The 18,330-nt window shown below is 42.5% G+C and overlaps 1 pseudogene; it reads right to left on the bottom strand.

Moving 5' to 3' along the window:
• The window catches only part of LOC142046729 (uncharacterized), a 141,358-nt pseudogene that overhangs the window by 64,407 nt on the left and 58,621 nt on the right, over positions 1 to 18,330 (bottom strand).

Genomic DNA, 18,330 nt, shown 5'->3' on the forward strand with positions numbered 1-18,330 from the left:
TCCAGCTTCCATCCTGGGCACATCACACGATCCATTGTCTACAGCCAAGCACTGAGGTACAACCGCATCTGCTCTAACCCCTCAGACAGAGACCAACACACCTACAAAATCTCCACCAAGCATTCTCAAAACTACAATACCCGCACGAGGAAATTAGGAAACAGATCAACAGAGCCAGACGTGTACCCAGAAGCCTCCTACTGCAAGACAAACCCAAGAAAAACCAACAGGACTCCACTGGCCATCACTTACAGCCCCCAGCTAAAACCCCTCCAACGCATCATCAGGGATCTACAACCCATCCTGGACAATGATCCCACACTTTCACGGATCTTGGGTGGCAGGCCAATCCTTGCCCACAGACAACCTGCCAACCTGAAACGTATTCTCACCAGCAACTGCACACCGTACCATAGTAACTCTAGCTCAGGAACCAATCCATGCAACAAACCTCGATGCCAACTCTGCCCACATATCTACACCAGCGACACCATCATAGGACCTAACCAGATCAGCCATACCATCACTGGTTCATTCACCTGCACGTCCACCAATGTAATATACGCCATCATATGCCAGCAATGCCCCTCTGCTATGTACATCGGCCAAACTGGACAGTCACTACGGAAAAGGATAAATGGACACAAATCAGATATCAGGAATGGCAATATACAAAAACCTGTAGGAGAGCACTTCAACCTCCCTGGCCACTATAGCAGACCTTAAGGTGGCTATCCTGCAGCAAAAAAACTTCAGGACCAGACTTCAAAGAGAAACTGCTGAGCTTCAGTTCATTTGCAAATTTGACACTATCAGCTCTGGACTCAACATAGCATATATATACCTGCCCCTGGAAATTTCCACTACCTGCGTCTGACGAAGTGGGTATTCACCCACGAAAGCTCACGCTCCAAAACGTCTGTTAGTCTTTAAGGTGCCACAGGATTCTCTGCTGCCCTTACAGAATTATAACTGCTCTCAGTACTGTCTTGTTAAAGCATTGTGGTTGAAGTAGTAGATGGACCAAACCATCTTTGTGCTATATAAGAACTCAAATCTGGAGTTTTCTGTGTGTTTTATTTATTTATTTAGATCTCCCTAGGGCTTATCCTACACTCTAGGCACCTCACTTTATTTAAAAACAAATGTACAAGCACTACCATTTCCAGGCTATCAGTACAATATTTCAGTTATTCCTTTAAGCAAAGAGCTAGTCATCAGACTGCACAGCCAAACAACAAGCCAAAACCTACTGTTCCCACCAACCCCACTTCCAACCCTTTCCCAAGCACTTGCTGGAAAGGATGGACTATTTGCAGCATGCCCATATTGTCTGTACTGTAAATCTGATGGACCAGTGGAGGAGGGAGGGGATTCTGACATTGAGAAACCTCTAGAAAAGGCTGTGCTGGCAGTTTCCTCTCATTTACAGTGAGGAAGCTCTAGCTCAGGGGTTGGCAACCCCTGGCATGCGGCTCGCCAGGGAAGCCCCCTGGTTTGTTTACCTGCCGTGTCCTCAGGTTCAGCAGACCGCAGCTCCCACTGGCCGTGGTTCACCGTCCCAGGCCAATGGGGGAGACGGGAAGTGACGCGGGCGAGCGATGTGCTGGCCACGGCTTCCCACCACCCCCATTGGCCTGGGACAGCGAGCCGCAGCCAGTGGGAGCCATGATCGGCTGAACCTGCGGATGTGGCAGGTAAACAAACTGGCCCAGCCAGCCTAGCTCAAATGCCTTTTCTGATGTACTAGCATCACGTGGCAAGGAGAGGGAGAGATTTTTTCTAGTGACCTGGTAAATACCCTTTCAAGGCTTAGTGGCTAAAAACTACAGCTTGAAGTTCACTTGGATCGAATTGGCAACCAGTCGAGCATTCAGAGCAAAAATATATGTTCTCTATAAGATGCTCTGCTAGCTTCAGTTCCTGAGTGGTCCCCATTTTAAGTGCATTACAGTGAGCTAATTCTGAGATGACAAAGGTAATGGTAGAAAATCCAAATCCAAAAGGAAATGTCCTGAAATTCTTGTCAGGATTGGAGGGTGGGGGAAAAGGAGAGAGAATCTTTCTAGTTCAATTCTACTTCTTTTCTTAAGAGTTGACAAACTGTTTTGACCTTCACCCCTCAAACATGGGGAGTATGTCTACATGCAGTTAGACACGCCTGGCTGGCCCAGGCCAGCTGACTTGGGTTCACAGAGCTCAGGCTATATGGCTGTTTAATTGTGGTGTAGACATTATGGCTATAGCTGCAGCCCACTTCACAGGATCCTAGAGCCCAGGTTGCAGGCAAGTCCAGATGTCTACATTTCAATTAAACAGACGCACAGCCCAAGCCTTGTGATCCTGAATCAGCTGACCCGGACCAGACATGGGTTTTTAATTGCAGTGTAAAAATACCCTTACGGTACAATAGAACTATAAGGTTGCACAAAATGACTTTCTTAAAGTAGAGTTGAGGTTCAAGCTGCAGTCTGGGTCCAAAAGTTATGAAAACTGAGAAGAGTTTAGGTTTGCTGTTTTAATTCTTCCATTATATAGAGAGGGATCAATCAGGCAGTTCAGGCCTAGATTCAGGGCAGATCTTCTCCCCAAAAATCTGGAAATGTTGGAATCTGGGGTTTTGGTTCAGTCAGCACTCTAATTCTAACATGAATATACATCTTTGATCTAGTTTTGTTTGTTCAGATAAATCTGAAACTAATCTAAATAATAAATTTGGTAATTCAGTTTTACAAGCTCTGATTGTAGTAATGTGATTTTCATCAGTTTCATATAGTGATGATTTCAGTGATTTTACCAAAATACCCTTGCAATCATTTAACTTTTTCACAAACCGTTGTTTGAGTCACTTGTCATTTGATAAGATAGAGACTGATTAGTCTGTTGTAAATGTCAGATCACTCTGCTTTTTAGAGGAACCTTTAACTCTGATTTGGTGGAAAACAAAGGTCACAGAATGTTAAAAACACAGAAGGAAAACATTCTTATCAAAAGAAACTGAACATTTGTGTGTCATTTGGAAGAACATACTACAGCTTAAACTTTGACATATTTTATATTGGTACGTGATTGAAAAAGCAACTGAACTTTATTGAAAATGACACAGTCTTGATTAATTATTGATCTGGGCAAGTACAGCACAAGCCTGCTGGATGTAGAGTGAATTATATGACAATGATACACAATTGGTAATGCCAATACCAGTGGTTGCTACAGAAATACTGTATCAGGAAGAAAGAAACTAAGTTTCTTACACTACAGAAACCAGTTAGTGGTAGAATAACTGGTTCAAAGAACATTGACTTGCCCAGCTAAAACTAGCTGACTACTCAACTGCACATGCTTAGACTTATTTCCAGAAGAATATAGACTGTATCAAGTTTAACAGCTCTTCCTGGCTAATGTTCTGTAACTTGTACTGCTGCTGGATATGAATAATATTGCTGAAGTATTTAATTGGCAATGGGCTGTATGGCACTTAAGATAGAGACATTCAGAAGATGAGGGGAATAGGAAGAGGAGTTTTTCCATTTAATTAGCTGGATAAACAGAATATTAAATTATGTATCAAAAATGGAATTAAGGTTTTAAATATTTATAAATGCTGTATTTAAAACCCCACCTCATTCTTGGGATCACAGGATGTACTGATAAGACTCTTCCTATCACTGTCCATGAACTATGCTGACCATCCACAACTATTCCCTAAATGCAATTTGTGTTTACCTCTTCATGCAAATAGTTAAACAAAGTTAAGTCTGTTTATGGTGGGAATCCAAAGTAGATCAGGAGGGAAAAAACTCTATGAACTGCCACTCCTCATCCTTTGGGCATTTTTAATAATGCTGAACCTAAACCAAATAACACAGAAGGTTCTGATGTGCCAAAATATGACAAGAAAGACTGTCTTCATGGAAGCTAGATATACTGTCTACTTCAGGTTTGTTTGGTTTTTTTAATAAGATTTTTTTTTTAAATAAAATTTTCAGTTCCAGAAGGGCCTAATCCTGAAGACAGCCTACCAAGATCTACCAAGGTACTTGGATGCTATCTACAAAGCCCCTGCTCAGCTGTCACTTAACATAGTAGGTGCCTAAACTTGCCCTAGTTTTTGGCTCTGCTGTACTGCTGCCTCAGAAAAGTGTCTAGTCACCTAGCTGATGCTTAGTTTAGCCAATGTGTAAGTTACATCATAATCTTCAAAGCAAGTGAAGACAAGTGTTGCCCTACCTATCGCACCAGTGGTGTCTGATCCAGGAGGCATAGCGTGAGCATGTCTAACTCCACAAAATATGGTGGAGTGGTGTGGGAGAGAAGAATGTCTCTCTTATAACCTTTATCTCACTTATAAAGTGGGAGAGCCCAGTTCAGTTCCCACTTCTGCTTGATAAGGAGTCTCTCTTAGATACCATTAATATTGAATAACTTCAACAAGAGAGACTGAGGAAGTCCTATACCAGGCTATTCTATAGCACTTGGCTAAGAGACCCTTGGTCAAATCTCTCCTCCTTATCAGGTAGAGTGGGGAATTGAACCAGAATCTGCCATATCAGTACCCTAACCACTGGCTTATAGAGAGGATACTACTGTTTTTCTCTCTTGTTCTGAACAGATATAGGCAAACATTGCAGCTGCTGGACTTCAGAGGACAGGTTCCCAGCTGTAGACTGCAAGCAGAAATAGCCATCTCCTTGCAGCCTGGATTTAGGCACTGAGCTGTGCAATATGGGATGAGGGTTTAAACATGTCTATTATTGACATCTCCCATTTGCTAGCTTAGGCAGCTCCACACCTAACATGCTGACTTTTGTGGATCCCATTCTCAGGTGCTTCTCTCTCCACATTCATTGTATAGGTAGTCTAGGTATCTAATTCAGGCTTTATAGTTTCCTGTGGTTTTTCCAGGTGCCTAAAAGTTGTGTTGCAACAATCATCATTGCAATGCCTAAGATTCTTTGTGGATCTGGTTCTACACCTATAGGAAGTCCCATTGACTTTAAAAAAGGGAACATTTTTTATTTTGCCTAATGAACTATGATGCTGCTCCTTGTACATCCCAGGAACATTCCCAATTGTCCCATTTTCGCTATTTTAGGTTTCTATTGCTGAAAACCCAACCCCTAAAGCAGAATTAAATTGTACTGCCTAAAATATTGTTATAGACCAGTGTTTCCCAAACTTGGGATTCTGCTTGTTTAGGGAAAGCCCCTGGCGGGCCAGGCCAGTTTGTTTACCTGCCGCATCTGCAGGTCCAGCCAATTGTGCCTCCCACTGGCTGCGGTTTGCTGCTCCAGGCCAAAGGGAGCTTCTAGAAGTGGCAGCCAGCATGTCCCTTGGCCCGCGCCACTTCCAGCAGCTCCCATTGGCCTGGAGCAATGAACCGCTGCCAGTGGGAGCCGCGGTCGGCCGGACCTGCTGATGGGGCAGGTAAACAAACCAGCCCAGCCTGTCAGGATCTTTCCCCACTCAAGCGGCATCCCAAGTTTGGGAAACAATGTTATAGAAGATTATTTAAAGCTTACATACAGTTACTGAGGGCTACTTAGTTAATTTGAAATCTGCCCCAAGTCACTGGAAAACCTACAAGGAATCAGGGAATGCTGACACTGACCCAAATCTAGCAAGGTATAGTCATAAACATATGCTTAACGTTTTACCATGCAAGTAGACATGTTGATTTCAATGAGATTACTCACTTGCTTAAAGATAAGCATGTGGTGATGTGCTTTGCTGAACTGAAGCCTTAAGTGCTTCTGTTTACCACTGTCAGGAGGACCTATTCTATTGTTTGGATACTAGTTGACTTATGCATAAGGTATTTTTGCCTCTGCTTCAGCGACTGTTAATTTCACCTGGTTTATTTTATAACTTCTTTACTTGATTATTTTTAGCTCCAAATTAAAGATGTCATATTTATTTCAATAATTTTATTTCCTCTTTCACATTCTTACTTTTCTTTTTGTTTGGATTTTCTTAAAGTCTGAGTCATTAATTTACATTTTAAACCCAGTCCTGTTCTTTTACTTCATCCCAAATAAAACCCTATTTTAAAAATATCTATATTCAGTGTTTAAAACTGGTATGGCTTTTAGCTGACAAATAGAATTTTAAATGGAGATGGTAACTTTTCTTCTAGTTCCTTATTATTATACTACTGCTTTGAAGGACACATTGTAACTTTAGCTATGGGACTGATTTTCAAGAGCTTTCAGAAAACGTTCACAGTTGCTCATGCAATGACAAACCCATTTACAACTGATGATGCAAAAAACTAGTAACTCATTCTTACCTAAAAATCAGAACAGAAGGGTCATCTTTGAAACACATGCTGCAAATAGAAAACAATGCATCGTACTATCATTATTTATCACTTATTTGTTTTACAGTGGTCCTTAGAATTCCTCGTAAGCAGTGGGGCGTTATGATACACACAGTGCAAACAGATAGTCATATGCAGTCCTTATCCAAAAGATTTTAAAATAATGAATAATAATAATAATAATAATGATAATAAATCCTGCAGCCCCTTACTGTGCATTCACTCAGGCAAAACTCCTCACTAAACAAGTAATAGAAAAAGAATTGATATTCAGGCATAGATTTCAATCCCACTTCCATATCTTGCCCTGAAAATAAAATCTTTTGGGGAGGTATTCAGATCCGAGGGTGTTGATCATAGATAAGACGTAAATCATATCAGGATCTGAACTTTATTCATGTCTACTGTTGTTTCAATTGATGGTTTTGGATCAGTTCCTCAGCTGGTGTAAATTTTCATAGCTTCATTGACTTCAATGGAAGTGTGACAATTTATACCAGGTGAAAGTCTGCCCCTTTATTTTAAGCCTGTTTCATCTCTGTATATTGGGTTGAATTAATCTTTGGTGTAATCCCATTCTGATTTTGAAATTATATTGGGAATGGTTTTGGCCCATTCTGCTTCCAGCATATGTACTATACTAAAGAAAGGCCTTTTATTTCTGATAGGTAAGCATGGGTTACTAGATTTTTCCTATAAAAGCAGCAAAGAATCCTGTGGCACCTTATAGGCTAACAGACGTTTTGGAGCATGAGCTTTCCTGAGTGAATACCCACTGTGTCAGATGCTGCATCTGACGAAGTGGGTATTCACCCACGAAAGCTCATGCTCCAAAACGTCGGTTAGTCTATAAGGTGCCACAAGATTCTTTGCTGCTTTTACAGATCCAGACTAACAGGGCTACCCCTCTGATACTAGATTTTTCCTGCATCACACTGTAAGGGGGGTTGGCATATTCTTAGCAAGTAGTGGAATTCCTTGGTGAAGAAAATGTCCCCAGGAAAGCAGATTAGCCAGAATCCTGTTGGACAATGTACTCAGACTACTGGGACCACACTCATCTAGAAAAGACACAGTTGTGGATTAGATAAGGGGAGTACTTCCTTGAACTCAGAATGGTGTTCGAACTAGACACTGCAGCAGGCCTATACTAATTGTCTTAATCTTCATCTTGCCATTGTATTTCTACAGTCAGGGCCGGTGGAAGCACTAGGCAAGTTAGGCAGCCGTCTAGGGCTCCTGAGATCTGGGGGGCGCTGAAAAGCCGGTGCCTGAAAATAGACGCAGGCTCAGGCTGCAGATCGCAGACTGTAGTGAGGACGTAGATAAGAACTATGCTCCCAATGAATTGCTCCCCTGCCACTTACAAAGCCAGTGATTAGGGAAGTCCTTTGATTAGATCGCAGACTATAGGGAGGTGATAAGAATCACGCTCCTAATGAATTGCTCTCCAACTACTGCCATTTAAAAAGCCAGAGAAGTCCTTTGGCTACGCTAGATCGCAGACTTTAGGGAGGAGGAGGTGATAAGAGCCACCTCCCAGGGAATTGCTCTCCGACTCTTTTCTCCTGCCTTTTAGAAAACCAGAGAAGTTCCAATTGCTCTCTGATTCCTGCCATGTGAAGTCTTTTGATTGTGAATCAATAATTGTACAGATTGCTGCGTTGGTAGGTACATTATTACAGTACTAGCTCCTCTGTCTTGTAGTAGATTGCACAGCAACAGCCAGGAGAGTGGAGCAGCTTGGGTGGAGGGAAGGATGTGTATGCAAGACACACTTGAGCTGTGCTGTCAGAGAGGTGCAGTCAGGGCCAGTTTGCACATGGTATGCTCCTTGGAGAGCAGGCTGCAAGTTTTCCAGGGCATAGGCTCTGCTTCCTGGGGAGAGAAGGGAGGGAAGCTCTGTGGGCTCTCTTGCATGGAGGGGTAGCTAAGCTGCTTTAACCCACCTCCCTGTGCCCCAGTTTTCTACACTCCCAACCCTGCTTTGGTGTGAGGGCTGTGCACTCTCTGCCTCACAGTGCTGCCTGCCCCACGCCTCCCTGCCAGAGCGAGAACCCAGCATTCAACTCCCCAGCCCGGGCACAGGACAGACTGGTGACACACTCCCATGGCCCTGTTGCAATTGTACTGTGACTTGACCCACTCCTGCATGCAGGGACTGGAGAGGAAAGCGCCCATTTCACCTTGCGGATCTTTGAATCCTACCCTGTCCGCCGCCCCCCTCCACACCCAAACCCGCTCTGCTCCCCTTGCACTCCCCAGCCAAACCTGAATCCCCACTGACTCCACCCAGTCTGCTTCCCTTCTGCTCCCCAGCCAAACCCAATACCCCACTGACCTGAATCCAGTCTGCTTCTCTTCCCCACCTAACCTGATACCCCAGTATGACGGAGTATCTGCCATTCTAATTTTATAATTTTTATTAATAACAAAAATTCAATATAAAGGTAGAATAAAATGTAGTAGATTTTGATATGAAAGAATGACGGAAGTAAACGTGACCAAAAAGGGTGTATTTCTGATTACAATCAACATTGCTTAATTTTAAGGAAAAGTCATCCTGATCTCTTAATTAATGTTTACGTCACTTAGGGAAAGACATACAGAATTAGCTATTCAGCTTCTATCCAATGCTATCAAATAAAAAATCCTAGCATCTGCTTGTGCTGCAAAATACTTTTCAATTGTTCTAGATTGTACACCAGATGGAGGCCATGTTTAACAAATGACCATGTTCATTCGGTTTGTGGATAGGCCTACTTCAGAGACAGAGAATGAGACTGAATCAGTATGCATAAAGGAACACTTCTTGAGATTTGTGTCACTTATGGAGATAACTGGAGCTGGTATGACAGAAACTATTCTTCACCAGTTAGAAGAGATGTCATTGCCTATAGAAAACTTGAGTGGTCAAGGGTATGATAATGGGAGCTATATGAAAGGGAAAGAAAATGGAGTCCAGCGAAGAATTTTGGATATTAATCCATGAGCCTTTTTCATTCCTTGCAGTGCACATTCATTGAATTTGATTGTTAATGATGCTGCAAAGTGTTGCTTGGAGGCAACTCCCTTCTTTGATTTAGTTCAACGTGTTTATGTGTATTTCTCAGCTTCTACACATTGCTGGGAAGTTCTAACACACCACATATCCAATCTCACAGTTAAACCATTGAGTGAAACAAGACAGGAAAGTCAATTGATACCTTGAAACCTATTCGCTATCAGCTTGGTGACATCTATGATGCCACAACTCTAACAGGATCATCTGGCAATATGTCACGAGTTGTTGCAAAGGATCTTGCAAAAGCCATTTCTAGTTTAAAGTTTCTTGTTTCTCTTGTTGTGTGGTATGACATATTGTTTGAGATCAACATGACTAGCAAACAACTTCAGGTGAAATAATTGGACATAAGTGACACCATTAATCAACTTGGAGAAACCAAGAAGTTTCTTGTAAGCCACAGAAGTGACGCAGACTTTGAGAAAACATTGGTAGATGCAGGTGAACTTGTGGAGGAGTTGGATGTACCGCACTTTTTGAACCAGATCTAATCTGTATTAGAAAAAAAAGGAAGCAGTTCACATATGAAGCAGATGACGAACCTATTTATAATCTGAAAGAAAAATTCAAAGTGAACTTTTACTTTGCAGTCATCGACACAGCAATACATTTAGTTAAAGAAAGATTCACATTGATGCAGCATATTAGTTCAGTATTTGACTTCCTATATGATGTTTACAGTTTGCAAAATACAACACCAAAGCAAATTATGGACCATTGCTTGAAACTGGAGCAAGCTTTGCAACATGGTGAATCCAAAGATATTGATGCCTTTGACTTGTGCAATGAATTGCAAGCTATTGCACAACGAGTCCAAAAGAGTGCATTACCGCAAGGTGTATTGAACTTCATATGCACAAATAAACTGACAGATAGTGTTCCTAACACAGTTATTGCTCTTTGCATCCTCTTGACACTCCCGGTTTCTGTGGCCAGTGGTGAGCGAAGCTTCTCGAAGCTCAAATTGATAAAAACATACATGCAAACATCAATGTTCCAACAAAGACTTATTGGGCTATCTACCTTGTCAATAGAACATGACATTGCTCGCAGCATTGATTTGGAGGAACTTGATTCTAAATTTGCTAAACTAAAAGCATGGAAAAATAAATTATAATGTGTTACTCTGTGACAGTGTACTCTGTATAAGGTATGTGATTTATTTTAAGATCCATGCTATGTTGTGCAAAGTGAAAACAATAACAATGTCAGTACTGTCAGGTTATTTATTAAATATGTAGACTAAATAATTAAATAAATTTTCAAGATGAACATGTATTAATTCTAATGAACACATTATGCAGCATTCATTTTTTAAAGTTTTTAATAAGTGATGCTCAGGGAGTGAGGGAGGGGGCGCAAGGTGGAAGTTTCACCTAGGGCGCAAAATATCCTTGCACCGACCCTATCTACAGTCCCTGCTTAGAGAGAAGATGGAAGGCCGCTGGCAACCCCTTCCTTCTTTGTTTTGCCTAGGTGTACGCATCAAAGGTCTGTACTTGGTGGCCACTTGTCCTGGTGACGAAGGACCCAGGCATTTGGCAGTGGCTCAGAGGTCCAAGCATCCATATTTATGAGTTGCCTGCATGCCCCAATTTTGGGAAGGCCCATAGATGCTGGAACTAGGGGTGTTGGGCAATGTTCCCTCTAATTTTTTACATCCATGTGCAGAATGAATTTTCTTATGTGCACTAATATGGACCTGACGTATGGTGGGGGTGAGGCCAAGGGGTTAGGGTGGGGACTGTACTGAGGGCTAGGGCATAGGGTTGGGCTACAGGTGGCTGAGGGCTCCGACTTGGGGTGTGGGCTCTGGGCTGGGGCCAGGGATGAGGGATTTGGGTTGCAGACTGCCCAGGGCTGAGGCAGAGGGAGAGAAGACTCCCCCCAGATCTCTTTTGCCACAGCAGCCCAGGATGGGTACAGGAGAAGAGGCACCTTTTCCGTGCCATGGAAGCTCCATGGCTGTGGGAGAGGCACTTTTCCCTGGCCAGAGCCCTGCACTTCCCCTGCCTCTCTCCTCTCCAGTCCAGTCCCCTGTGACTGCACATCTGTGTGGCCCTTGATAGCCTGCTGCACATCTGCACTGCTTAGAGGAAACTTAGCTGTTGGTGGTGCTGTCACACTCCCTGGCTTGAAGTGGTTTTCATTTTATATAGGGTTTACAGTTGGTTAAATGGCTTTCAGTACCCCTACTATAAAAATTGTTCCAGCACCCCGGCCCTAGAAAAGGGGACTAAAAAGCTCCCTTCCAACTTCTTCTTTCCTGCTCTAAACTAATCATAGCTTGTTGGAATGTTCACACGTTGTTATAAGCTGGGCAGCTCTCGGTGAGATGAGAGTTTTAGAAACTGGTTCACTAGGTGAAGTAAACTACCACTTCTTCTGGTCTAGGAAACCTGAAAATGAACTCAGGATATATGGTATCAGATTTGCCATCAAGAAGTCTGTCCTCAATTCATGTGCCCCTCTGGTATTTATCAATGAAAGGACCAAGTGGCTGGATGTGAATACTAATTTGGTAACTCTGACTTATCGGTCCATCTATGGAACAACAGCTGACTACTCCAAACAGTAATAAGCTGGGTTCTATTTTCAGCTGGAAGAAATCATCAAGATTGTCTCTGTAAGGAACAGTCTCACTGTTCTTGGTGATTTCAGTGCTCATATGACTAAGGACTGGAAGCACTGGGGATATATCATTGGCTGACATGGCACAGGTAGCTTCAACAAAAATAACCAGTGTGTCCTTGAAATTTGTGCATCTTGTGAGCTGATAGTCTTGAATATTGGCAGCAAGGTCACTTGGAGGCACTCCTGCTCAGGACAGTGGCATGAGCTTGACCTCATCCCAATCCATCACAGAAACATTCACAATGTACTGCATGCTCGATCAATGCATAGCACTGATTGCAATACTGACCATGCCCTTGTCAGGACCAAGCTCCAACTACACCCTAAAAAGATCCATCATGTGAAGCCATCACCTCAACATCACTAACATGAAAGACTCTTACACGTGTGCAAAGTTTCAATGTGCGCTTGAGCATGTTGCTGAAAATGATCAAATTGATCCCCCTGATTCTTACACCTTGTGGAAAAAAAATTAAAAATAAGATACCTGCTACTGCCAAGGATATCTTTGGAACAACAAAGTAAAAGCAGCCTGACTGCTTAGTAGCATCTGAAGTTCTGCTGATCCTACTCATGGAAAAGAAAAAAACAAGCTTGCCTAATTTTACTTCAACAACCAACTAAGTCCAGAACTCTTAAGTTCAAAGAGGCTAAGGCTGTGGTCCATAAGGCCGCTAGATAATATGCCCAGAGATATTGGCAAGACGTGTGCGAAAAGATTCAGGCCTGCTTTGAACAAGGGGACCTTTGTGGTATCTATGATGGGATGAAAGTGGCAGTTGGTCCAATTTGTAAAAAGACTGCAAACCTGAAAGTGAAAGATGGTACCATCCTGACTGACAGGCAAGAACAACTTGACTGATGAACTGAGCATTACAAAGAACTCTACTCAAAGGATAGCATTATCTGTGATACTGCCTTAGCTGCCATTCCTCAGCTTCCAACAACACAGGAGCTGGACCAAACACCAACTCTCAGAGATGTAGAGAAAGCTATCAAAGAGATTGTGCCTGAGAAAGGGCAGGCATCGATCAAATACCTGCAAAATTCCTAAAGGCAAGGGGGAAAGAAAGCTATATACCCAAGCATCTGACAGATGCAAATGTAACCTTCTGGGTATGGTGTTCTGTCCCATCTAGTGGCATCGAGACCACTTAGCAAGAGTTAAACGAGGCTGCTCTACAGCCTTAGCTAACAGGCAGTTGGCTTTTAGCTAATGCGGTAGAGCAGGGGAAGACAGCCTATGGCACGTGTGCCAAAGGCGGCACTTCAACTGCTTTTCAGTGGCACTCTCACTGCCTGGGTCCTGACCACCAGTCTGGGGGGCTCTGCATTTTAATTTAATTTTAAATGAAGCTTTTTAAAAATTTAAAAAATCTTATTTACTTTACATACAACAATAGTTTAGTTAAATATTATAGACTTATAGAAAGAGAAAATTTTAATATTTTTAGAAGGTATTACTGGCGTGCAAAAGTTTAAATTAGAGTGAATAAAGGAAGACAGCGCACCACTTCTAGAAGGTTGCCGATCAGTGTGGTAGAGGCTCATGAGGTCCCTGGTTCAATTCCTCCTGCTGACAACCAGGGTCAGTCAGTGTTACATAATTAGTTTATACAAAAATAAAGGGGACAGAGCAAACTGCAGCAGCTACTGAGGAATACCTCTGCTCAGCGTGGCCAGCAAGGTGCTTGCAAAGGTCCTGCTGAAAAGCGTCCAAGTCCTTGCTGAGAAAGTTTACCCTAACAGCCATTGTGTGAGTTCAGAGGTGGACATTCCACAACTGATATGTCCTTCACAATATGCTTATTACAAGAAAAAAGCTGGGAACAAGAGGCACCTCCCTATGCAGCATTCACTGATCTACAAAAGGCCTTCAACACAGTTAGCAGGAATGGCATATACAAGATTCTGTTGAAAACTGGCTGTCCACAAAAAGTGCTGTCTCTGTTTAAGGAGTTCCCTGAAATAATAAAGGCAACTATCCAGTATGAAAATGAACCATCATCTGAGTTTAGCACTGATACTGGCATGACACAAGACTGCATCTTAGTCCCTACCAGCTTTGGCATCTTTTTCTGTATTCTTCTTTAGTATTCTTTTGGAGACAATTAATCTGGTGTACTAATTGAATCAAGGATAGATGGCACCTTGTTCAACATCAGACAATTTCAAAGCAAAAGGCATGTCACCCAGCTCACTCTGCAGGATCTGTTCTTTGCAGTTAACACTGAATTCGTCTCCAACTCACCTGATAAACTGCAGATCATGATGAATAAGTTCTCTGATGCATGTGTCAAGTTCAGCATGGTAATCAGTATCAATAAAACAGGGCACTAACATCCTACCTAAAATCTACATCAATAATGAAGATCTGGGATAAGCTCTGGACTTCTGCTATCTTGGCTCAATTCTAACCAGCTCACTTAGACTTGATAGAGAACTTGATGCAAGAATCAGCAAAGCCTCTGTTATCTCTGGCAAACTTACCTCATGTGTCTGGAAGAACAAGCTGCTAACCCTGAACGCAATGGTGTTCATTTGTCAAGCTTGTGTCCTCAGTAGGGTGACCAGATGTACTGATTTTATAGCGACAGTGCTGATTTGTGGGTCTTTTTCTTATATAGGCTCCTGTTACCCCCCACGCCCGTCCTGATTTTTCACATTTGCTGTCTGGTCATGCTAGTCCTCAGTATCCCCCTCTATGGCTTTGAAAGCTGGGTCATGTACTCCAAGCAGGAATGGAGATTGAACAGCTTCCATCTTCACTGTCTCAGAAAAATCCTTGGAGTCACTTGGGACCAATGGATCACTAACAACAAGATACTTGAGAGAACTAGTCTATAGTCTATACAGATTATAGTGGATGCTCACTGGCTTCGCTGGCTGGGACACATGAAGCATATGCATGATGGGGTGGACTGGGCCCAAAAGCACCTTGCTGGAAGCCTCAGGGTTATGCCACACCCATCCCAGGAAAGGAGCAGTGGAGAAGTCCTCCAAGTGGCCTAGAGTGGTTGCGAGGAAACAACCAATCTAAGGGGTTGCTGAAATGGCCAATCAGAGGCCAGGAGGGCCATATAAAATAATCTGCAGAACAGAGATAAGATGGTTGCTGCTTGGAGCTAGAGAAGAAAGGAGTGCATGATTCCCTGGCTGAGGAAACTGAACGCAACAGACAGCTAAGTGGAGACAGGGACCAGGGGAGCGCAAGGCTCCTGATTGGCTGCTAGGACTGAGCCAAAGCCAGTTTTCTAGAAGGGAGTGGAGGAGCAATGAAGGAGCTTCTGGCTGGAGGGACTGAACCTGGGGAGGGCCACACAAATATAGTGTCTCCATGGAGGAAGCCCTGGGGATATGGCCCCATACCAGGGTTGGACTGGTTTAAAGACCACTGACACACCGAACCAGAGGAGGTGCTCATGAGAGGTGGGTGCTGACCTCGTTTCAGTATGCCTCAGGATCATTAACTAACTCAAGAACTGTTTGCGATGCAAAGGAAGGCCAAAATTCTGATAAAGTGATGTGGTCAAGGAAGGTCTCAAGAAATTTGGCATTCCCACTGACAACCGAGAGAACTGCACCCAGAACGCTCAGTCTAGAAAAGATGGACCAACTTTGATGGAGTCATCGCCAAGAGCTATCAGAGAGCCCAGACTGAGGCCCAAAGTGAGCCAGGAAGCAGAGTGTGCTCTAATTTCCATCTGGCGAGTAAAACTTTCGTGTTGCCTTTCATCTGTCAAGCTGTTGAATGGACATACAACAACCATACAGCAATTGAGAATGTTTTCTGGAAAGCTGATGACAGTGAGTCAAATGTCTATGGTAACAATGAGCATTAGAACAAAAGTTCTAGGAGTAGATTGTGTCTTAAGCACAGCCTTAAATAAGTAGGACCAGACAGTGCTGCACCTCAGAGACATCCTTCAGACGCAGTTCCTCCCTGATTCCCATATGCTCCAGGGTTGCAGTAAGTTGCTGGCCTATACCACTAATAAATTATGACAACCTCAACATTAGCTGAACAGTGCTGGCTGACATGTTTGGGGCAGACCCAAGACTTTTCATACTCCCTGTCCACTTGTTCAAAGTGATAGTGAGTCCAAGTAGCCCACATAGGAATTAAGTATGAGGTGGGCTCTTAATCTACATTATGCCTCTTCATTTGCCGTGATGTCAAAGTCAGTCTAGCTCAAAATAATAATATATGTTACTCTCTTCCTTTGGGGAGAAATTCCTGACCTTAGTTGCAATAAGCTCTATTTATTTTGGGTACTAGTCAAATTAACATCTTGCCTGGTTTTATGTCATGTACTGTGTGACGTAGATTTCTGCAATAAGCTGCAAGATTTATGAAATACATTGCACTGTGTGTGGCATAAACACCTCTAACCCCACCTGCTCTAGTAAGATAGGAATTTTCATACCAGATCAGACCTGTGTTCATTTAATGTAGTATCATATCTCTGAGAGTGGCCAGCACGAAATGCTTCAGAACAAGGCAACTGTACCTCTGGGGAGTTTCCTTCTAACTTGTAATAGTTAGAGTTTTGATGCATGAGGTTTTATATCTCTTATAAAACGTTTTAATATTTACTATAACTAGATGGTCTTATGAACTATATAAATGTCCAGTCCCACTTCAAATCTTGTTATTCTCTTCACTTCAGTGGCATCCTGTGGCAATGAGTTCCACATTCTAGTTATGCATTTCGTGTGCAAAAGTATTTCCTTGTTATCAGTTTTCACTTTCGCCTTTAATTCCATTGAATTCTCCCTTTTTCTTGTACTAACAGAGAGAGAGAATAGACATCCCTGACACACCTTATCAATATCATTCATTATTTTGTATACTTCTTTCATGCCCCCTCTTATAGATGTCCTCTATAAATGAAACAATTTGTCCTTTCTGTCTCTTTATAAATAAGTTATTCCATGAACCTGATCATGCTCTCTTTCATCTGTACTGCTCTTCAGCTCACAAGCAGAAAAGAAAATTGGTGTTTGAATTACTGATTCTTTTACTGAGCAGACATAAAATGAGGAATTTGTCAAAGAGATCGCTATGTGCAAAAGTAGAAGGATTTTTTTTTAATCTTGGTCATGTTCCTTATTTGTACTGAGCTAACTCCTGAGAAGAAATTTGAATATAATCAAATTAAATATATCGATGAGTATTTTAATAACCACTATTTTAATAATTAATGAATGCACAAGAATTTTAGCATATTAAACATAAAATACATTAATATTGTAATGCTGTAATTTAGATTATGAAAAAAAGAAATGTATAATTACTACATAAGGTCATTCATCTGACAAAGTGAGTATTCACCCACGAAAGCTCATGCTCCAAAACGTCGGTTAGTCTATAAGGTGCCACAGGATTCTTTGCTGCTTTTACAGATCCAGACTAAGATGGCTACCCCTCTGATACATAAGATTTCTTGAGCTGTGCAAGGACACCTACATAAACCACTGTGCAGGATTGGGGCTTAAGTGTTTATAACATGCTGTAGCAACATACTATTCACCAATATTTTATTTTTGTATATAGCAGTAACAGTTGCACTGAAATATTATTGATCAGCTTATAACTAGTCCTTACAATGGAATGCTGTGGTGAGGAAGAGTGTTAGGAGCCTTCCTTCTCAAGTTTACAGCCCATATTAGAGCTCGGAAGAACTGAACCCCTTGTCCTCTGGAAGCATAGGAATTGTGACATCCCTGCTCTCCTGTGGGTTCACAGTGCTCTGGAAAGAGACAGAGAGGTGTGAGAAAAGAATAAAGAACTGGATTCATTCCTCCTTTCTTCTTGACCCAGCTACTGAAGGGGAGTAGGGCCGCAGCCTGTAAAGAGGAAGGATCATCTTTTGGTTGAGACACTGGATTGGAACTCAGGAGATCTGTATTTCTGCCACAGACTTCCTGTGGAATCTTGGGCCAATCTTTTAATCTTTGTGCCTCAGTTTCTTATAGCCAAAAGAGATATGATATAGTGTTGAAAGGGTACATCCACTGAGGCTGTAATGGGCAGTATTCCCTGGCAACAGCACCAAGTGGTTAGGCAATTACATTTATATTTGCCCTGCCTCCAATATCTCTCATTGGTCACTCTCACACACCTTGGCAATTTGCCTTTTGGTATGTGTTGACTCTACCCTCTGCCCAGGTCTGCAATTAGCCTTAACCCCAACCCTCCAGGATAACGGAATCTCAACAAAGATATTGTATCCCATTCTCTCACAGCTGGGGGCCCTTCAGTGTGTCTTTTGACCCCTGCTGGTGTCTGGTTCCAGTCACAAAGTTTTCA

The sequence above is a fragment of the Chelonoidis abingdonii genome, chromosome 1 (assembly GCF_003597395.2).
Source record: "Chelonoidis abingdonii isolate Lonesome George chromosome 1, CheloAbing_2.0, whole genome shotgun sequence".
Lineage (NCBI taxonomy): Eukaryota > Metazoa > Chordata > Testudines > Testudinidae > Chelonoidis > Chelonoidis abingdonii.